Genomic DNA, 23,838 nt, shown 5'->3' with positions numbered 1-23,838 from the left:
TTCCAGATGTGAAGAAAAAACACGAGATAAAAACAAAACAAAACAAAACTGAACCCCAGAGTGTTTCTTTTTCTTTTCTCTTCAATATTAAATTTATTGACAGCTGCTCAGGGCTGGTGAGGAAACAGCCCTTTAATTTGTCACTTCTGTGCTGTCTCAGTGGCTTTGCCCATCGGCAGCATTGGCTGGTGCATGTCACAGCCGCTTTGCCATCTCTCCTGCTTGGCAGAAAAACTTCTCATGCTCTGTACCCACTGCAAAATGTTCAGAGTGAGACACTCAGCTCCATAGGTTTCGGCTCTGCTGAACTGCCTGGTTTAGACGTAGCTGCTTTAATTTGCACTGGCTGAAAGTCTCTCAGGCTCTCTGGCATGGGCATCTGGGCAGCCACATGGCAGGTATATTTACATGGCTTTCACTCGAGAGCGTTTTAGCATCCCCTCTTGTACCAAAGCTGTTAGCCTTATTTGATTAAGGGAACGTAGCCCCAAACATCCTGAATTCCTACATCAGTTTCCAAATCCCCAAGGACACTTTTCTTTAAATAAATGATCAGGTTATCATTCTGTTGTACCTCCGAATTTGTGAAGCCCGTTGAGATTAATTTTATTATTTTTCTCCGATATGCAAGTTTATAAATCCCAGCCCCCAAATTTTTCATCGCATTTAATGCACTTTGTCCACCCGGCTACCAGCTTCTCTGACTGACACCTCTGTCCTGCATTTAATGCACGAGCCAGAAGCCCACCATATCCAACAGCAGAAAGCATTCATCCTTATAATACCAGATAAAATTAGACTGTCATTATTATATGGAAGCCCCAAATATCCTTTAAAACTATATCATCTTAATAATCAAAAAAAAAAAAAGAGAGAGAAAAAAAAAGGCGGCAAAAAAAAGACTGAATTTCTCCTATACCCACTTGATGCCAGGATCTGGGACTCGAAGAAAAACAGGTACAAATATTACAAGGCTTGTGCAACCACATGAGCTAAGCCCACAATCCTCTGCACTGGTGTCTGAAGGAGGTGTTTGTTCCTTCCCACTCCACACTTCTTTGCCAGGGCACCTCTTCATCTACAAAATTGTTTATTCTCATGCTGGCGGGTGAAATCCAGCATATGCCTTTGTCATGTCACCCCATCAGTCACTTGCTTTATCTTAGTGCTTTTGCAAAAACCCAGGGAGTGTACTTCAATAATGCCAGACTAATTAGTTGAGCAAAGACTAAAAGGCACACCTGGATCTTTATACAACTTTGAAAACATGATGTGGCCATACAAAAGTAGGAGATACCTTGGGAATGCCCCTAAGTTGAAACAGGAAGGTGAGGGGACCAGAATTTCCAGCAATGTAATTGTCATGCCGCTCAAATGCCAAAACCCAGAGTAACAGCAGCTGGTATTTATTACTTTTTCATTTGCTATGTAAATCAAAGTGAAGGCATCAGAAAGAACAAAGGGAGCCAGAGAAAATGCAGTTCAGAAGGTGTCATGAACTAATCAAACGTAATCCTTTATTCAACACTTAGTTGAAAAAAAAAGAAATTCTGTCATCCAGGCTTGAAGTACATGGAAACACCAAGTAAGACAAGACAGTTCCCTTATGAGTCTGTAACAGCAGAGGTAAGTCTGTCTATTAGGTACGTAACACATGCTAATCAAGCCCCAATATGGGAACACTACAGGCATAAGGCAATTTACTGTGGGTGTGTTAGAGGAATGATAGAAAAAGTAGGACCTGATGGGATGAACTGGGGAGGTTGTCTGCTCTATCCATGTGTCCTAAAGCTGAATCAAACATATCTAAAATTATGGGAGGAACAGCAAGATGAGACTCACATTTACATTGCTGCCTTCTGACCTCATTGTATGTTATTTTAATTTCAAATCTTAAGGCCAGCGGTAGCCTGCAACATTTTTTCTGATTCTCATACACAGCAGAACTGTTGGGCAATAAAACAGCAACAGCCCCCTTGGGTTAGAGACGAGTTATTGAGGCACGAACTTGCCAAAAGATCAAGTAACAGAGAGCTGTCAATTGTCATCTGTGCAGAAGTCCTTCACCCTGGGAGATGGCACTGGACCAGTGACTAAAGGGAAGGAGGAGGTCTGGCACTGCAGGATCAGATCTCCTTGATCCAGACTGCAGCTCCTTGATGTCAAAGTCCACAAATCTGTGGGAATAAAAGCCCTGAAAGCTGGAGGATTTTAGGGTTTGTAGCGGGTTAGAGACATATATTCTGGGATTTAGAAAAGAAAAAGGAATAAAAGATTTGAGAGGTGGCAGGTCAATCATGCCCTGTGAGGGAAACATCTTTAATGAGTATCTGTAAGGAAAGGCCAGCATAGCAAACTCTGTAAATCTTCTCTTCTTCATGCATTTTAGTGTCCCAAAACACAGGTCAATAAATACTGCTTTCACCGGGGCATTTAATGTATAATAGAATTTCTCCTTTGTCACTTTATTTTATGGCAGTGACACGACAACAGAAAAGTCTGCTTGAAACTTCAGAGGCAACAAGCATTTCTCATAAAAAAGTTTAAGCCTCCACTGGCCCACATCAAGGTATTTTTTAACGTGTTTGTGCATTATATGAGGCAACGCTCAGCATCAGCAAGTGGGAGTAACACAAAAGCTGCAAGCAGGTCACATGCATTAAGTACAACGCCACATAAGCTGTGTAATGGCCTCTGGCAACCTCTCTCAAAGGATCTCATGCCATTGCAATATGATTGAGAAAACAGAAATAGCTCAGCGTTATGCTGTCTGTTTTCGCCTGACCTTGCCTTACATCTTCTTACCATGCCCTTGGTTAAGGTCTCACAGGAAAAAGAACAAGCTCTTCTGTGTTTTTAGTTACCTATTTCAAGGGAGGGTTTGGGGAAGATGCCAGAGCAGTGGCCAGAAACTGAAGTCCTTTGTGCAGAGCTACAGAAGCATCAGTTCCTCAGTCCCTGAGATGCTGTCAGGATGGGGCAGGTCTTTCTCTTCTCTCTCACCCCTCTTGCCTCTTTTTGGCTGGTGTGGTTCAATGATAGCACCAAAGGGTGCTTGGGTTGGGTTTCAGCCCACATCCTTGCTGTGCTGGGGAAAAGAGCTAAGACCTTCATCCAGCCTCTGTGCTGTGCCTATATACTGATCCTTACATACCGGGCCTTATACTGGGTTGTTTTACTTCTGCCTGGAGAAGCTGCTACAAAGAAAGTTCCCATTGTGTTGATGCCATGCCTTTATGTCACCAGCCAGGTGAAGGAGTGAGAGACACTTCCAGGAGTGAATTTCCAAGAAGCTGTGGAGCATTTAATTGTGTGACTCCCTTTAGGGTTAATGGGACCATAAACGTCTACATTAACAGCAAAATGTGTCCTGTAGGCAGTGTGAGTTTGACACGAACATCCATTGTAAGTCCTGTACCCTTTTACTGTTTGTTATGGGGAAATTATTGCAACACACCAATCATCACAATGGCTTTCATAGGAAATGAATTTGAGGTGAGGCACTCGAGATAAAAGGGAACTGCCTAACTGGGAGGGCAATAATGGATTAGGAAACCTCTCTACAGAACCAAGGCTACTACAGGGGGACAAAGAAATATGCAGCCCAAGGACTGCACAGTCCAATCATGCAATCAGGGTTGTGTCGCTTCTATCCTCAAACTCATCGTAGGTGGTTGTTAACAAAACAGGAACTGTTAAAACAAGAGAGAAGGATTGGAACCCCACTATCAGGCTGCAAACTGACAAATGACTGAGCATAGCAGTGTCACACTGAAGGCAGAAATTCCTAAGTCAGTAGCCAATACCCCTCCATGCATTCCGGCACTGATTTTTTTTCTTAATGATTTAACATGACAACTTCCTGTAAAAAATGGCTCTTTAAATGCCCTCTCCTTTGAAAGTCAATCAATGGTAGAAGTCAATGTGATGATTTCTTACTTGACCTCTTACAAGGAAATGTCTAATTCGGCAGGCACCCAGCACAAGCTGAAGAGCAGCCTTTGGCAGGACAGTTTTGACCATCATGTTTCACAGCCTCAAAGTCAGAGGAGGAATGGTCTTTATAATAGTGATGCTGGCTGCTGAGGCTGGAAGATATTAAGGTACTTGTGATGATGGTTCCTCATGTGGTGCTGCAGGCTGTGACTAACAGGAGCTTCTGATTCCTGATGCCTTGGCACCCCTCCTATCACCTCTGTGGCCCCATGCCTTCTCCACCTGGAACACGCCTCATGTTTTTTCACGGTTGGTTTGCCCTGCACGAGTCACGCTCATTCTGACATTGTCACCACATGGTGTCTTTCGAGTTTTCAAAGTGAATTTGTAATAGTCACTGTGCTTATTCTAAGCAGCATCTCTGTCCTGAGAGGATCTGGGGTTTATGAAGGGAGACGGAACATCTCTATTTCTCTGGTTGCCAAGAATTATTGGAACCCCTCTGCTCAGTTCTCATTGCCTGTGTTTATTTATCCTGCCTGCTTTGTCCCTCAATTAGCAAAGTCCTTTATCCTGCAAAATACTGTGTGCAGGAAAGGGAACAAATGGGACAAAAGTCCTTCTTGCCATCTGCCAAAGTAACTCTCTGTCCCTTCCAACCTGGTGTCTCCAGACGGATGGCTAGAGAGCCAGGGGCACATCACATGGACGTCCCCCAGGTCAAACAAGGACCTGTAAGGTTGTTTCTGTAAGTCCATTTTCAGCAAGCTTTAGAGAAGAGAGAAAATTAAACCTTTTTGTGCCCTTCCCTTAGATCCTTTATCTGTGCTCTCAGCAAGGAGCAACCACAGCAGCCCAGCTCAGTAGAAATCCTGCTATTAAAGAATCTGGCCCAAAACGAGTTTAAGAAATGCAAAAAAACCCCCTGATGTTCCTGCACCTGGCTGCAAATGGGGACTGTCTCTGCAGCTTCCTTCACTGGACAGAAATAAAACGCATGAACTTGAGCTCTGCTGAAGCCTGCCTGATCTGTGGCTCTGAAGAGCACACCCAGTACTTGCTGCTGCTCACCACAGCAGCACCAGGCTTTTTTTTTCACTGCAGATGAAGTGCAATGTTTTATCTGTCACTTGCAATATTTTTGGAGCTGTGTGTGCTTTCTAGATGTATTTTTGGAAGAAGTTATATGTGTGACAATTAAAGTTTTTTTAGAAATGGGCCTTAAAAAAAGTACTGTGTCAACTAACAGTATCATGCCTGTTTTCTCCTTGGTATAGAGCATCATTGAACTTAGTTAGATCAGTCCAAGCAAATCAGTTACTTATCTGGACTGATATTAGCTCTGTCCTAGAAAGCCAATGTGGTACCTCTGATGGGCCCTTGTTACATTTGAATCCCGTACTTCCCACAGAAAATTTTGTCAACAAATAAGGAAAGTTAAAAGAAAACACTAAAACATGATTTTCTCCTAAGTTTTCAGGGTGTAATTTTGAATTTCAAAATAATTTTTTTAAAAGTTCTAAAATCACATAAAATATAAGCTGATAAATATATAATGAGGATTAACTTTTCCAATGAAAAACAAAAAAGTTGTAACTATCTAATCCCAAAATCAATTTTCCGTTCACAAAGATTCAGCCAACACCTATTCAGCAAACAACAGTTCAACCGCAGGGAAATTCCTGTTTTTCAGCACCAGCACAGAAGTGGAATATCAGCCTTTCACAACATGCCAGGGAGACACAGGAGGCACAAGTAGGTCTAAGAGCCTTGTCTTAAGCATACCACTCTGTATCGTACTTGATGATATTGCTTTAAATTAGGCTTACACCCCAAAATTGGCTTCGTTTTTCTGTTTGCAGAGTTGCATTGTGCTATAATCGAGATACTAGAGAAAAAGAGAGAGAGGGAGATTTGGAGACAGATTTCTTGAAGACTTCTTAAAATCACTTTGATTCTTTCTTAACTGGGAGTTGGTGGTCAGAAGGGACTCTACAGCAGAGCTTCACAACTCAGTCTGGCCCAGCCAGCCAGCCAAACTCACAGATCTCCAAAGCTTTCAGTCCTGGAGCTCTGAACTTTCCCCCTGCACCAGAAGCCCAGATGCCAAACTTCAGTTCAGATTCATATGACCTGACGATAAGCCAGCAGGGTGCCCAGGTGGCCAAGGAGGCCAACACACCCTGGCTGGTGCCAGGAACAGTGTGGCCAGCAGGGCCAGGGCAGTGCCCATCCCCTGTGCTGGGCACTGGTGCGGCCGCCCCTCGAACCCTGTGTGCAGCTCTGGGCCCCTCACGCCAAGAGGGACGCTGAGGGGCTGGAGCGTGTCCAGAGCCGGGCAGGGGCTGGGGAAGGGGCTGGGGCACAAGGCTGATGGGGGGCGGCTGGGGCAGCTAGGGGGTCAGCCTGGAGAGGAGGAGGCTCGGGGGGGACCTTATTGCTCCCTACAGCTGCCTGAAAGGAGGTGGTAGCAAGGTGGGGTCAGTCTCTTCTCCCCAGTAACAACCAACAGGACAAGAAGAAACAGCCTTAAGTTACACCAGGACAGGTTTAGATTGGGTATTAGGAAAAATTTATTTACTAGAAGGGCGGTCAAGCACTGGCACAGGCTGCCCAGGTGGTGGAGGCACCATCCCTGGGGGTGTTTAAAACACATGCAGCTGTGGCACTTAGGGACATGGTTTAGTGGTGGGTTTGGCAGTGCTGGGTTAGTGGTTGGACTTGATGATCTTAAAGGTCTTTTCTGACATAAACAATTCTATGATTCATACAGACCCCACCCAGAACCCTGACCCCGCTCCCATGTCCCACCGCACATCTGCGCAGAGCCCTGCACTCCTGGCATGGCTGGCCTCTTACTGCACAGCCCTGCCTCTTGCTTAGACACAGTTGTTCACCACGGAAATGATGCATCAGTGCTTGGCGTGGCGTATGGGAGATCAGCCCTCCTGATCTAACACGAAGCTGTACCCCCAAAAGTGAGGACCCCACAGGTAGGTGAATTAGCAGCATTTGAATCAGCTTCGGCTCGTGCCAAGGCTCTGAACAGGAGGGAGTGGAAATAAGATTTAAAATCATCTTCCTCCCTTTCCTGCCTTCCCTGGGTTCCTATATATCTCTTAGCTCTGTGCACAGGTTTAACAAGCTCATATTTTTAATCAATGAAATCATCCACTTGTAATTAACCAGAAAACATCAGCCTTGTCAACTGACCTTTCTGTTTGATGGAACAAATATAATTACGTTGTCACTTCAGTCTGGTTTAACAAACAACCAGAAAATGTTCTTTAATAAGCTGCCACATTGAGATGGCAGTTTATGATTGTTTAAAAGAATGTTTAATCTTAGTTAATTAATACTGTCTAATCTACCAGAACTAATGAACTTTCAACTACAATAGTAGGTCACTGCCATTGTATTCAATGACACATAAACATTACAAGTTGCAAATTTATCAAAGCACAAACTGCAAAGAATAAAAGTAAAATGTGACCTTTACTAAATTTATATCTATTTTAATGTTCCTCCTATAATTACATAGTAGGAATAAGAAATGGAATGACCTACTTACACATGGCAGAAAGTTGTCGGTGTTGGAACCCTAAAATGCAAGGAGACAACACACTAAAATTAACAACCAATAATATGTTATTATTGGTAATGACTATTTATTCAATCATCTGAGTAATATTCCCCCACCCACTTGCACAATCCCCCTTATTATGGACGGTACATCTGTATTATATGAAAGGGAAAGGAAGAGAAAGCAACGGAGGGAATTGCCAGCAGTGCCTGAGGGGTTCAGCTGCAGCGTGGGAAGATGATCACGCTTTCCTGACAGCTTGGACAGGGCATGGTCCACGAGCTTACGCTGCTCCTGACCTCGCTGCTACCTCCCCATGCTCCTCCTTTGTCACCTTTCCCAATTCCACAGTCAGCAATAGAGAGGGGGAAGTCAGCCCCCTGGTACAGGCAGTGGGATAGGGGCTCACATCCCCCAGGGACCTCAGAAACTTTATTTGTCTTGCAAGTAAGTCCTGAGCATCACCTTTGCAAAAAAGCAGAATGCATTCTTGTCCAGAAAGGTTGCTGAAACGTCTTTCAGGTCATCCATAATTCTGTTTTTTTTGTTGTTTTTTTGAATTTTTTCTTAAAGACGAAGTCAGAAGGGGAAAATTAGGCAAACCCAGATGAATTTCAGCCAAGAACCCTACAAAAAAAAAAGTTACTTGAGAAAATATCTTCCCCACTGCTATTAGGTCTTAATAAGTATAACGTAACAGAAGAACTTCCAGAAGACTGGGAAAGTCTTAATGTGGTGTTAACATTAAAAAAAGCAGATGAAAAAAGTAACTTACAAGCTGATTAATCTGCCCTCACTCCCAGGCAAAATAATGAGGAAGCTGATATGGAAATCAACAGGATTAAAAGATAGGGATATAATTAATTCCAGTCAACAGTGTTTCATGAAAAATAAGTCATGTCAGACAAATCTGATTTCATTCTTTTATGAGCTTATAAATTCAGTGAATAAAGATATTTGCATGGAAGCAATATAGCTAGGTTTTTGTTAGGGATATGACAGAATTCACAGTTACTTAACATGGGTTGTTATTCTACTACACTATTTGCAGTGGACATCATGAAAGTTAATAAGGATATTATTTCTAAAATATTATAAACAGCTTTGGTTGCCTGTGCCCAGAGAAAATGAGAAAGGTTCAAAGAAGTGATTCTGGGGTGGAGAGGGAAGAGAAACCATTGAAGAAAAAGAAGTACATAAGCAAAAGGCAACGTTGCAACAGGTGTGTATGATTTGATGACTATGGTGATAGCCTGGGAAGGGACCTTCTGACCCATCCTGTTCCTAAAATGTGGACCTCTTCCAACACCTGTAAAGTCGATGGTGTGTGCAGATAGAACTGGCTACACCACAGACTGGTACTCACTACCATCAGTAATGTGATGTTGAAATTTGCAGATAATACCAAGGTCTGCAGAATGGTAAATAACACCAAGGACCAGGTAATTACAGAGAGCAATGGACCTGAATAAGGCAGGACCACCTAAGCAATGGTGTTTAATGACAGACTTGTTCCCGGTCAGACATCTGGTCATACCTGTGAAATAAGGACCATGCTATAGAAAGCAAGGACTGGAAATTCTGATGGGTTTATAGCAGAAAAGAGCGGTTTAGCATAACTCTGTTGCACACTACTGAGACCCAAGCAGTAGCCTTGGGTGCATAGATAGAAATGCAGAAGGCAAGAACAGAAAATTTTATTTCTACCTATAGCACTGGCAGACTGCACATGTCATACTGACTATGGTTCTAGTGCTCATGTTTCTAAAAGGCAGCTGAAAAATATTAAAAGGTGCATGAAAGTTCTGGGAAAAAAAACACTTCCGTGCACCAGAAATAAACCTCCTTGCAGCCAGACTGAGGGGCAAAGCAGTACTGACCTGTTAAATGTTCCTCTAACCCAGGTGAGGAAAGAGGAACTGGAATGAAAGGCTGGAGACTGGAATAAGACAAGTACTAGGGAGCCGTCACCCACTTGTTTGACCAGTGAAGGTGGTTAGCCACGGGAGCAGGGAGGACTGAAGACATCTCCGTCCCTCTGTGCATCTGAGAACTAAACAGCATCCTGCGGGCCAGACGGGAACCTCACCAAGGGCAGAGTGATGTGCAACGGCCCACAGCAGTCTATGGGCCATGGGCACCAAATCATCCCACCAGCTTTAAGCCACATGGGTTTGCCAACATTATAATTTAAGATTTGCATCATTACAGCCCATAGGAAGGCTAACCATAAATTGCATTTTTGTATCCCAAGGTATTATATTAGTACCAATACAAAGACCACACTTGCTAAGAATTGATGAATCTGGAGGTCTCTACAACAGGTGAGGTTACAAAGAGATTTGTTGCCTTGGATGAATTAGATATTTTCATGTATCCCTGAAACAAATACCAGGGAAGGAAGAGAGAGGTGAAATTCTGCAATGTCTTACATGCAAGGTCAAGACAAGATAATCATTATGGATTCTTCTCACCTTAAAACTTACAGAAGTGTGAAAAACAATTATTCCCTTAACTGAACTGGTTATCTGTAGAAAAGAAAAAATGGAGAAGAAAAAAAAAAAGGCTTTACTTGCAAAAAATTTAAGACCAGTTTTACAGTTTGGCACTCACATACTGTCATACAAGCCATTTCTATAATCAGACTTGTGAACTTCCAAATGCTCATCATTACTAGCTGATGCTCATCTGTTTAGCCATCACTGGACTACAGATGTACAGGCAGCAGATGCAAACTCAATGTAATACTATTCTCACAAAATTTATGAGAAATTAGGACACTTGGGACATTTCCATTCGTTGGTTTTATGGTTATTGTATGATTTTAAAAGCAATTCTGTTCAGCAGAGAGAATACTGTTCTTCTGCCACAGATGGTTTACTCTGTGCAAATAAACTTGAGGGAAGTATACACATCGCCATGCATGTTTGTGGGACTGAGTTGGCGATGGGTTGTCTGAATATTCATGACATTTGCTGGAAGATTTGCAGGTTCGCTAACACTGCCTGCTTTATCTGGCCACTTGTTCTTCTGCAGACACACCTGTATGGATGGATGTCGAGCTCTCCCTCCACTTTCCAGCTGCCAGATGTGAAATGCTTCCTTAAAAGATAAATGAAGTTAAATGTGGCCCTTAGCAGAGGGTTATACTTCTACATGAAGACAGAGATAGAAAGATAGGGGATGGGCTTAGGCTTTATTGAAGCAGGAGAGTTGAAGATAACTCACCTGGGTTGGCTGCCTGATGGAAGGACTGACTGATTATTGTTCATTAGCTCCCAGATTCCAAAGCTGGGAGTCAGAGGTGGGAAGCCAGAGGCTGGGGTCAGCAATAGAGGGAAATAATCAACCCAGCGTGTGAGCTACATTGCAATTCTTGGGTTTTCTCCTTTTTTCTCCCACTGCGCTGGGAGGAGATACAGATTTGGGAGTAGACATTGTGGCCTGAGAGTTACATACCCAGGGTTTGGAAGGGGCAGCAAGGGAAGCTCAGCAAGCATCAAAATGAAAGGTTTCAGTCCTTATGGAGCAAGCGCAGTTATGAGGATATCAGCTGGAGCTGTTCCTCAAGCCAAAGCCAAAACCACACCACAAGTACTTTGGAAGCAGGTTTCGCACAGGTACAAGGCCAAAGGTGTTCATTTGGAAAAGATGTGTTAGAGAAAAGCTGCACACCTTCAAAATCTGATCTGGGGCTTGAAGACTCCTGAGCTGGGCAATGACAGTAATTGCCCATTTGCATCTTTGGAAGGTGCTCAGTGAATCATATCCCAGGCTTTCAAGAGCAAAGACAAACATAGTCAAGGACAGATGCAAAAGGAAGACAAAAGGAAGAATATAAATGTGATATTGGCATTACAAAGGCTGTGGGACAGTGAAACCAGCATGTGAGTGCCTTTGGCACAGACAGAGACATTACTCGCCTACACATGTCTCATTGCCACATCTCTACGGTGGAGGAGATAGTCCATCCCTCTCCTGTTGAGACTGGGATGTCCCTGCAACACAGAAGTTTTCTTTTGGCACTGAGATCATCCAGAAAGTCTGTGAAAGAGCCAAAATGTGAGGCCAGATCTGATTCAAATACCTTTTACTCAGGGTTCACTTTCCAAAATTATTGATCTATTTTGTGCCAGTTCTTGGACTGCCTCCCTCCATCCTACCAGCACCTCACCTGTGCAAGACACACATCTCACACCAGACAAGCTGTTCTTCACAGATGTCAAGGTCTCTTTGCTGACTGTAGGGAAAGCCAAGATTACAGATTTAGGACAAGTGGCAATTTTTAAAATGGCTAATCTACAATATAATGAATGCCACCAAGGATAATTAAGGATAAAAATGGAAGCAGGACGCTGGGCTGAAGTAAATGAGGTTTTTATTATTACTGGTTTTGCCTCCTTAAAGTTCATCATTATACAAAGCTTGAAAGCTCACTGGCATGATCAGCTTTGATTATTTTCATTTGATTTTCTCTCTACACTTTTTCCTCTCCACTTCTCTTATTCATTGTGTTATTACATCCTTAAAAGGTATTTTAAATTAATTTACTGCACTCTGTGAACACTAGTGAAAATATTAACTTTCAAAGAGTTATGTCAATGAAGAAAGCATGTTCATTCTTCCTTGAAGAAAGTATATTATAAAAACTGTAACCCATAAAACAAAAGCTTACTTGCATTTTTCTGCTCTTTAAATGCATCTCTGAGCTAATGCAAGGAAATTTAGCACTTAATATGTAATAAATATGCATGGAAAAACCAGAACACCTTACCAAACAGGCATATTTACAGTGTCAGCCGGGAGGAAATTATTAGTATATCAAAGGAAATGGTCATGCTTGGCAGCAAATACAAAGGGTTCTGATGCAAATTTGTATGAAAATTATTATTTTTTTTAATGTTGCCATGGGAAACCATGATGCTGCAGCTGACCATGCCACTACAGCTATAATTTTGGCATGAAAACAGGAATTGACTGCTAATCTTTTTTAGCTCCCACGTTGCAAACAAGTTTCTACCACAAAATTTAAGACTTAGAGCTCTTTCTAAACAACTGGGCTGGACATAAAGTAAATCCCTTTTTTAATGGGTAACAGAATCAAGGTGTTTTTCATGTGTTTGCCAAATAAAGAAAGTGACTAACGAACCCAGAATCAAGAGCCACTGAGCTACTGGTTTCCATCCTTTTTTCCCATTTGCTTTCTCCTTCTTTTTCTTACTTTTTCTCTCCTTCATTCCCGCTCCTCCTAGGCTTGACTAAAAACCAACCATCTCATTCTTTCCCTTAAAAGGTCCCTGTGTCTCATAATCAGGTCCAGAAAGTGGAAACTAAATGGACTTTTGTATAGGGTGACATTTTCCAGTGAGTTGATGGACCAGCTGCATCAAGAACAAATCTGTGTGCTTTAAATTAGCTAGTATCCCACCGCTAGATAGACCACTGAAGCACACTGAAAACACAGAAGGATTAAAGTTTATTATATCTCTTCCACCTGCTTTTCTTGCAAACATTTTAGATGTCAAAAAATGGCAAAAGCTACCAAAAAAAAAGTAAATTATTTTTTATGATCAAGGTAGGAAACAAGTGGAAAGTAAAAGGCTTAAGAATAATAAAAGCATCGGGAAAAGAAAACCCTCAGAATGGCCAGACAAAGATAGGCTGAAGGGAAGAGAGAGGCAGGATCACCAGGGGGGGCTTCAGAAGGGGAAGAAATCCACCCCTGCAGGGAGAAAAAGTATAAGTGGAAAAAACCGTAGACATATGACTCTCCATGGCAGAGATTTTATGGACATATAGCACCGCAAACAGCCTGTGGGGTTTTCGCTGAAAGCTGCTGCAGGAGCTCGTGCCATTTCAGCATTCAACACCAGTGCAGTACATGAATCAGAAGCACTTTCTATATCACTTTTTGGCCAGTGACTTCACCACGATCGGCACAGAGGCCGTATTGCAAAGGCGTATGAATAAGGCTCATGTGAACGCTGGGTTTGCCGCTTTCCCCCACGATGCTGCACTTTCCAACTTTTATGCTTTGAGTGTTCGACCTTCAGTCTGAAGCAACGACGTGGTGTCTTATACAGGTGGAAAAGAACAGGTCTAAAGGGGAGAGCAGGCAAAAGTTACTTTCAGCGTATCTGTAAACTAATGGATATTGTGACCGACTTGTGAAATTGCTTTCAGCAGGCTCTGCTCATGCAGTATCTTAAAACCTATCAATACGCTAAATTTAGCCTCAAGTTCCTATTCATAGCCTAATAAAGCTGTCAGAATAAAATGTTTGCAAAAGAAATTTCCATTGAAAGTTGTCTTCTGCCAGAGTCTTAAAAGTACAATTGTTTTATCCAAGTCCATAGCAGCATAGGAAGTGAATGCAAATTGATTTGCGAGGAAAATATGCCAAGACTGTAATTCTCTTTCTTCAAGTAAATGGATTCCTTTTAATAGGCGGAGAGTTCCAGCGTTATTAATTAAGACACTGCAGACAGGAGAGGAGTTGCTTTTAGAACTTTTTCAGATCAGCTACAATGTATTATGTTTGATGCCAATGCAAATGATTTCAGCAAAAAGCTTTGAAACAGATCTCAATTTTTCTTCATTCTTTGCTTCCTGTATTTTGAAAAAAGAATTAAACCTGTCCCAGGAAAGCAGCAACCTTTTGGTCTGCCTTTGAAGCCCTGCTTTTTTTTCTTTTTTTTCTTTTTTTTTGTTGTTGTTAAAAATGACAACTAAAAGCCCAAATGAAAATCCAGACAGCAAGAAAACAAAGAGAACCTCTCTTTTACCAAACTTAAAAGGCACTTTCTTTGCAGTAACTGTGTTCATAAGAATGCAGTTGGGTGGCACTCTGAAAAGCATTGAACCTCCCCAAAGATTTCCTTTGAGATTATCATCCTGAAAGTTCTATCACAGCCCTCACCAAGCTATAGATAAGAATATTTAATTTTGTTATTCCTCTTATTTTTATTATTCCATTAAAGTATTGAGTAAGATCAAGCTTAGTCTAAATGAACTAATTCATGTTTGCTGCCCTGAGAAAAGAAAAAATGTACCACACTGAGCACAGCTAAAACAATACCATAAGTGAATTATATACTTCACTGTTACTAACTCTCACAGTTGCATCTTTAAAACTACGAGAGATATATTGTTTTCTTACAGCTCTAAAAACCTATAACTTAATTTGAATTTTCCTTTAAAGATCAAAGCTTACAGTTTCCATTTCAGGGCGACACCTGGAAAATATGAAACCAAAGAACTAGAGAAGTGTTAAGAGCCAACAAGTATTCTTTTAGCACCTCTTCTCCATGTTTCTTAAGCCAAACTGATGAACCTGTGGGCTTGAGTCTACTTGTGGAGAAAAAAACACCCTCTTCTTTGGTCTTATTACAATTGCCAGTCTTTTCTAACTGGGTACCGGGTGTCATGCCTCTACATTCGGCTGTGATAGCTGAGCTGGGAACGCGCAGACCCAGCCACCAGCAAAGCAGCGTGTGCTCAACTCTCAGAGCACGGAAACCAAGAACCACAAATATAAATGCTCAGCCCAACTTCTGTGGATGAAGGCCACCTTATTATTTGAGCTGTGGGCACAGACACCGAACTACCATGAGATGGGACAGGCTGCCTGCGATTCATACACTCCAAGAACAAGCCAGAAGCAGAGAAAAATTCCGGCGTGCTTCTGGCACACGCACTCGCTCCTGGTGTCTGCCTTTGTGCAGGGCTGTGCTTCCCATCCAACAGCAGATTAATCAACTTTTCACCATTAAAATGAGTAATGATAATGCCAGTTAGAAAAATTTATGTAGGTGCAAATTAAGTGGCTGGATTTTTACAGGTGGATTTCATGCTGTTATTGTGAAAAAAAATATTTTTAAAATGCACAGAAAATGCTTGGGTGCTCTTTTCGGCCAAAGAAAGCATGCCGTTTGAGTTTTTGCATGGAAGATTCTTGCAGCTCTCCTTCATGCTGAGCAACACTTGACCATATAACATGTTCATCAATCATCTGGAGGGTTGAGATGCTACTTATCATGAAGAGGGCATAGCTAGTTGGCCTAAGAAAGCCTGTCACTGCCATCATAAAGTCAAATTTTTCCTTGGCGCATCTCTGTATTGCAGCAAAAGTGATCTTTCTCTGGTTTCTCAAAGGCAGAATATTAAAGACCAGATTTCCAGATTCCTGGAGTGACTCTGGAAACTTTGAGTGTTTCCATGAGACTTTCCAACAAGGATGCTCCAATCCAGCAAATCCCACCCTGTCTTTCCCCACAGCCCCTGTTCCAGGGCAGCATCCATACCAGATACAACCAACATTAAATGGGAGGGATACCATCAAAGCTGCTATCTTCTCCCTGTAGGCTGCTTTCTAATCCTTTTGACAGGAAATTATCTAGGAAAATGAAAAAAAGACACCTACGGTGATATTGTGAAAACCGATTGTATCTGGTTTCAGAGCCACAGCAGACAGGCTTGTTATATACTGGGAAAGAAAATGAGGTGTCGATGTTGCTGGCTTTGCTATGCCCTTGCAAGTCTGCATGTCAAGACTGGGTTTTAGGAATCTTGCAATAAACATAAAATGCCCTTGGGCATAAATTGGAAGGTAAACACTTTCATTTCCAACACACCACCGTTCTATTTAGTTCCTTTCAACTTTGTTTGTAAAAGACTACCCCACTATGTCAAGCCAAGCTGGAGTTGAATGCATAACATAAGAAAAGATGAGTTTTTTCCGGACTGAAAAAGATGCAGGTGCTTTCCAGGCTGCTGATGACAGTGTAGCAGATGGTTTTCTTCTGGGTTGGTACTTCTCAGATGCAGTGTAATGGTTATCCATTAATAATGCACCCAAATGAGGCAGTGAGAAGAATTGAAAGGGCAGATTATAATTAGCCTTGTGCAGCAACCAGGTACCAAAAATGCAGGTCATTATTTCAGCTCATCTAAATAGTAATATATAACTAGCACGTACTTTGTCTGATCCTGTGAAAATTTTTTACTTTGCTGTACTGTTAAACTGCTGCCATGTTGTGTCTTAGAAGTGGTAGTGGTTTTAATTGTGGGTGAACCAAACTGTCTATATAGAGTAATTTTGAGTAAAGGTCCAATAAATCGTCAGTCATTATCCCAGCTTAAGGGCATTTGAGTTTCAACCACTTCATTGCAGAATCTCTTCAGTTTCTCTCCCCTAACAGTACGACTATCATTTCTCTGTGATTACTTTGTTTATCCCATCTTAAAGGTCTGTGCCCTGTTGAAATATTGATAATGAGAATATTAGAGGAAAAAAGAAAAGAAGTCTTGCTCTTACAAGCTCTCCTTATTTCTGGTGGAGTTGTTCCTTCATTTCAATGCATGCCAAAGTGTTCTCAGAAATGCTATTAATGATGGGGTTCCCCCCCACCCCTCCCTCAGTACTTTAATATGCACAGTGTAATACTGGAAGGAAATGGAGAGCAGAGCCAAGAATTGCACTGTTTTACTTAAAACTGCTGCTGTTCTAGTTGCTTTTGCAGTAAAGCAGGAAAACACTCCTATCAATCTCACTGGAAAATGGATGAGGTTCCCACGGAAAGCAGATAAAAGGCAAACTTCAGCTTTTCCTCAAAGTCTTCTCATTTGCCTTGTTCTTTGCCAAGCCCTTGTGCTGTCTCTCCATGTCTCGAGAGACATTCTGCTTGAAGTTACAGGTCTTTTTGTTTGTACATATGAGTATTTTCTAGGTTTCTGGCTAGATCAGCAAAAAGATCAGATTTAATTGGCATGGCCATGCAAGAAGTTACTTATTTTCAGGCCAATAATGTTACCAATAGACATCAAGAGAAGAAATTATTTGCTCTAAAGCTGGTGAAATGTATGAAGTTAAAGCCTTTTTGACTCTACCAGAGCTACAGAAGTTCTGTGACATATTTCTGGAGGAAATAACCAGTAAAATTTTAATTTCTGCCTGTGTTTGTAAGAGCACGCTACCTACCAGAAATAAAACGTTCTGCCCCAGTAAGGAAATCACACCAAAATTTGGTTTCATGTCTCATGGCTTTGAAGAGCTGGTGAAAAGAAAAAGACAAGGGTGCAAAACCCTCCTATAGATGCATCCGTTATCAGAGAACTGAAGCCTGAGGCTGTTGCTCTGGCCGTGGCTGGGTTGTCCAGCCAACCCGCCTGCAAGTTCCCGTGACAATTCTCCAAGAAAAGTGAAATCCACAGCCCCTGAGCTCCCTTGCAGGGGATTCTGCTGAACTGCTGGAATATTTTGCCACATCTCTTCCTCTATTAAATCCAGAGGGCTTAAAGTATCCAGTAACTCCATAAAAACACCAGTACTAACAAATACCCGGAACCTTTTACATTCAGTGAATGACAGAGCCAGACTGGGCACCCAGAAATCCTTAGTCTGGTTTTGTTATAAAACTCCTATAGAAAAAAATGTGCCTTTCCCAGAAAGGACTCAAGCTACTGCAGCCACACAGCTCGAAGTTCTGCAGATACAGAATTTAGCTAAAAGAAAAAAGCTTTCAAAACTCATTGGGAAATTGATTTGGAGATTAAATACATAGCATGATCTGATTCAAAACATTAGAGATAATGCAGTCTGTCTGCCGACATATTGAACAAGCCTGAGTTGCCAGGGTCCATCCTGCTGTGATCTATGAGATGCAAAATAAATTGTAACTGGGGGAAGCATGTTCTTGAGAGCAGTAAAAAAAAAAAAGAAAGTTACTGCAGATTAGTCAAGAATTATTTCCTAATACTGTCAAAGGTCAGTTAGAATGCCAGTAAATCTACCTTACATCAAGAAAACAATGTGTCTGCCTTGCTTTTGTGAAGGTGGAGACAGTTTGAATTACTCTTGATAATGCAACACAGTCAAGTAAGATCAAGTTGTGAAAACCCACTCAACTGCTGTGCCCTTGTTACTGAGCAGTGAATATTTAAAGGCAGGATAGTTCAGTCTGGGTAAGTGTCCAAATAGCGGAGCTTCCTTGTGACGGCACTGGGGGAAACAGAAATTTCCTAAAGGAGCTCCTTCCTCAAGGGCTCTGCTGTGTGTCTCACTGCTTTGTTGAATGACAAACAGAATGAAATACATGCTCCCCTTGGTGAAGGAGGCTGGTGCGTCAAGCAAACAAGAGCACCAACTCTTGGTGCATGCTTGAGTAGCTTAAGGGAACAAACCCACTGTCACTGTTACAGAAAGGAGAGTGACTTTGATGTAAGAGAAATAGTAGGCTGCACTCCGATAATAAGAAAATAGAAGCCCTTTGATATTGAGGCTGGATTGAGAGGGACAGCGGAACAGACACGCATGAAGGACTCGCAAGGGCCATCGCTTCTGACGCAGTAACGCTTTGCAGATGAAAACCCACTAACTGCAGGTTACAGGTCATGGAAACCCGAGATTTTTTTGTGAACATACCTGAAATGCAACTGCAAGTACAAATTTATACTTCCTGCATCCTTGCAGACAAGGAGGTTCTGAGCTTCCTCAGATATATTATCTGCCCCAAACCCTTAATATCTAAAAGAGTATTAATAACCTTTCATATTTCATTCTGAGTCCCAAGTTGCTGTATTCAATTTCTTAAGTCAGGTTTTTGGAAGATACTGTAATTACTTGCCTGACATCCATATTTTCATCTGGCTGAAAAACACCAGGCAAGTGCACAAGACTGGAGCAATAACAGCATTATTGATGGTATCTAAGGACTAGCTAATGGCCACAGACAGAAACTTTTGGCTGCTGCTCATGGCAGTTGTCTTTTCTGTAAGATCTTGTGTACTAGATGGGGCTGGAGATTTTTTTAAGGCAAACTAAACAGCAATTACAATCCCATCAGGGAATGTCAGGCAGAATTCACACAATTAGAGTAGAAATTATATGTACTGTCAGGAATCAGGCAAGTTTATGCCAAACAGCTTTTATGCTCCTATAAGAATGAATTAGGAATTAAAGTCTTCATTTTTAATACTAGTGATGGGTATTATTCATATGATGAGTATTAATAAGATAAAATGTACAGATTATCTCCAAATAGCAAGGATTAGTCAAATTGCAAAAAAAAAAAAAAAAAAAAAAAAGGAGGGGGGGTAAATCCAAGTGTAAAGAAAAGCCAAATGTGTTTCTCATAAAAGGGCCTTGCAGTAACTCCAATTCATTTGGCCAAAATATTAGCTTTGGAGTGCCAAATGGGGTTTTTCAACTTGATTTATAGCCTAATGTGGGATACATAGATGGACAATGGGGGAGTCATATTACCTTCAAGAAAAGCCTATTTAAATGTGTCCATGACTCTTCCTCCTTATTTTGCAGAGTCTGTGGGGCAGAAAAGTGGAAAAGGTCTTTGGAAAGTCATGTTCATTCCAGGGTGCTGGAAAGCCTTTTGCAGCCTTTGGGTTTTGGCAGCTTTTGGAAGGGATGCTCTGAGGATCTTTCTGCATGAGATACCCATTACAAGCTCATTGGCAAGTACAGGAGGCATGATTCAGTGACCTCGAGTGTCCCCTTCAGTTCCACGTACCTACCCCAAGTGCAGTCCTACTGGTCCGCAGCCTACCTGCTTAATGTCTTCCAGCAACAAACTGAAAGGAAAAAGGGGAAAAAAACATCCCATGGCTACAGCTGCATACAAGGCGTACAAAACAAGTAATTTAGGATCCCTATTGACCTGGCCTCCTTATAACCCATGCCTTTCCCCACCCCCATCTTCACCTGCCATGAGATCATAGCTCAAGCGTGGAGAGATTGGCCTGGGGAGGACCTGGAAGAAGAGGCCAGTTTTGTCCTCTTGGTTGTTCCTCCTCTGATCTTCCTCCTGCTTCACTGTCTGGCTAAGGGCTACAAATGTGCTGCAGGCAGCAAGAGATGACCTTGAAAATATTCACTTCTTAACCTGCTTAAAACTGAGTTATCCTTGCATATTCCCTCTTTCCTGATGACGTGCTTAACAGTATAATCCAACCTTTCTGTGCTGTATTTCATTCCTTTTTACTGTAAGCCATTTGCAACAGGGGTCACCATTTCCTGGGTGTTTGCTAAAAGCAAGAAAGCCTGGGGACTTAAAAAGAAAAAATAAAATAAAATAAAGGTCATTCACACAGGGGAAGGCATACATCTTGTAAATCAATTACAGATATTTCATGCTGTAGCTCGTTCAGCTCAGCGTTGTCTCACTCATCCTTTGTCACCCAAGATCTTCTCACTAAGAGGAAGTTGGTTCTTTGAAGGCTGTGTATAAAAAGGTCTTACACTAGCTGCAAATCAGCTTTATTGATCCACATGTCCTGAAAAACTTACAATAATTGAAAAAAACCTAAAGTTAGAATGGAGGTGACTATCTTTCTATTTGTCATGACCTATACTGAAAAATCTTCTGCTTAAAGATAAAGTTTCAGATTAAGCAGTTTTCCAGGAAATTTGCAATGATGAACTATCTACATGACCCCAACTAAGGCCAAGTCCTGAACAGAGATACAAGTTGGTAGAACACCAGAGTATAATTTTAGTAACATAATTGCATTTCTTATTTTTGTTCCTATTGGTGTAGTTGGGGTTGCTGAGCATGCCGTTCACCAAGCTCCTTCTTGACTAGGTCAGAACTGGGAAAATTCATTACATCTGCGATGCATTCCCCTTTTGGCATGGAATTTGGGGAATATCAATTGGATATGCAGTGGCATAGCCCTTTGCGCTTCTGAATGCTGCATGCAGTCGTTACGCAGCAAAGCAATTTTAAAATCAATGTCACAGTGCAGAAGAAGTGGCAAAGCTTTGAATGAACAGCACGGGAGCAAGCAACGATACTGAGGCTGAGTACTGATCACTGCAATTCAGCCCCTGGATGATTTCTAAAGACAAGGATTCCAGTCTTGGGGCTTCTTCATTTCTAAAATCCATCTCAAGAAAAGCTCTAGGGTAATCTGAATGGTTTGCTAGAGAAGGGGTAATACAACTCGAGCTCCTACAGCATTTTATAAATGACCATATGAAAAAAATGACTATTTAAATACAAACGATCATTTCTGTCACTGTGGTTGTTGAGGTAAGGTGCAGTAGGATAGCAACGTGGGAAAGAGTCCAACAACAGAGCTACCTTCCCCTCATATGCCACAGAGCTGGCAATGCACTGGATACTGGAAAGGAGGGTATTTCAGCCTTCTCTCCCAAAGAAATCTGTCCAGTAGCACATACAGATGTAGTCCTGCCTCAGTGATGCCATTGTGTGAAGCTTCTTCTTTCTTTTCTATCCTAGGCAAGAGAAACAAAGGCAAGATGTCAGTCTCCATTGAGACTGAGAGAGACTGAGAGAGAATTGAGGCACAGGGGCTGCCCTAACTTCCAGGGTCCTGGGGCCCCCATAGGAATGGATCTGCAATACAGCAGTCAGCTCTGAAGACTCAGCATCCTCACTGTTTTACATGTTTTTACCTCAGCCTGGCTCTGGTCTGGTGCTGTGCGCTGAACACCAGTGGGTGATGGGCATGTGCTAGGCCTAGCTGAGTTTACATCCCAAAGGAAAGCGATTTGCACATGCCAACGCCACTCTGCCACACACAAGTGCAGTAAAGTGAGGATGAAAGGAGATTTACTTGAAAAGTGCATTCCTGGTCCAAACTAAAACACTGGCACAGATGCACACAGAAGGAATGGCCAGCCTACATCTGAGCTCTGCGGAGGGCTGAACTGAACCGCAGTCCCTTGAGTCCAGTTTAATACCTGAAAATCCAGCCTTTCCCTCTACAGCTGTCATTTGTACAAGCACCACTTTTCAGCAGGACTGTAACTCAGATGGAAAGATTTCTTTTGAATTAAAACCTGTGTCCAAAGTATCAGCTGTGAACATTTCAGAAAAATACTAGAAGTCATGCATTTCATCAAAGTGAGCTAATAAAAATATACTACACTTTTTCATATGCATTTTTATAATACTTAATTTGTTCATCTATCTGTCTTTGCACAGTGCAGTAAAAACTTGTCTTTGTGTCTGGCTCATACAAAGATGCTTCGATGTGCCACTTGTTAGCACCATAATATGATTAAGACAAGTGGCTCTTAAAAAATAATTCTTGATATATAAAAAATCATTTATCGTGAATAAATTTTCAGGGTTTTTTGATTTCTCTATTTGGGGAAAGAAGGGATAAAACCTACCAACAAAGAGAATCTACAGAATTCAACAAAATTAGTAACCAAGAGGTAGACATTGAACTATATGATTACATTGACATCTCCCTCAGCCTTCATTTCAGCTGCACCAACCAGTTGAGTGTGCTTTGTTCCTGAAGCTAGGCACAATTAATCAACGTAGTTAAAGTACAATTAAATTAGCATTTTACAAATCCTCCTGCTAACCTATTTAACTTAATAATCCCATGAAACATCCAAAGGAGCAGATACCCAACGTACTTGTAGCATGTTCAACAACCACCATGCACAATACCATAAATACGGGATCTGCAGAAACCATGCAATAGCAATTCCAACAGACCAGGGATAATTTACATCCACTGAGGATCCGGTTCAATTATCCTGACCAAGAATAATTTGCAGTCAGGAGCACAGAAATTCCCAGACTGGAACAGACCCAAATTACTTACTTCTAGCCGTGACTAGCAGAGGAGACTTTTAAAGGGAGTTACATGAAACATCACTAATAGCCAGGTGGAATAATCTGCTGCAACAATAAGTTTCATGGTAATCCTACAAGATGGAGATTGGTTTAAATGCCGTGAAAGGGGATTCCCCCTCTCCCTTTAATTATAAGAACTCTAGCTATTTTAATTATCCAGCAAAGCATGTATTTGGTAATGCTGATTCTGGCTTTAGTCGCATCATTTGGCAGTTCCACAGGCTTAGTATAAACTGTATAAGAGGGTATTTTTTTTCTTCTCAGCATTTCTTGCCTTTTAGTTTCATTGCATTTCCTCCCTTTCTTGTTCTCAGACACCAGGGATGGATACTTAGAACAGCCTTTACAGACAAACTCACACCTTATGTCCCCTCCGAGAACAAAGGTGTTTTCAGACGCTCTTCAGAGAAGAGGTTTGCTTACCTCAGCCTTTATCATTTTTTGTGCTCCTCTCAACCCTTTCTAGTTTAGCAATATCTTTTTAACAAATACCACATAGTGCTCCCATCAAAGCTACATCATTGATTTCAAATGTTTTGTGAGATTGGCCCTGAAGGTCTCTCTCACAGCCCTTTCTTATTCTGCTGTCTTGCTGACTTTTTTTTTTTTTTAACCACACTGAGCAGAGATTTTCACTGCAGCATCTACACTAACAGTTTGGTCCCGTTACTGAAACAATAAAACCCT

The sequence above is a fragment of the Falco peregrinus genome, chromosome 1, assembly GCF_023634155.1.
Source record: "Falco peregrinus isolate bFalPer1 chromosome 1, bFalPer1.pri, whole genome shotgun sequence".
Lineage (NCBI taxonomy): Eukaryota > Metazoa > Chordata > Aves > Falconiformes > Falconidae > Falco > Falco peregrinus.
This window is presented reverse-complemented; position numbering follows the sequence as displayed.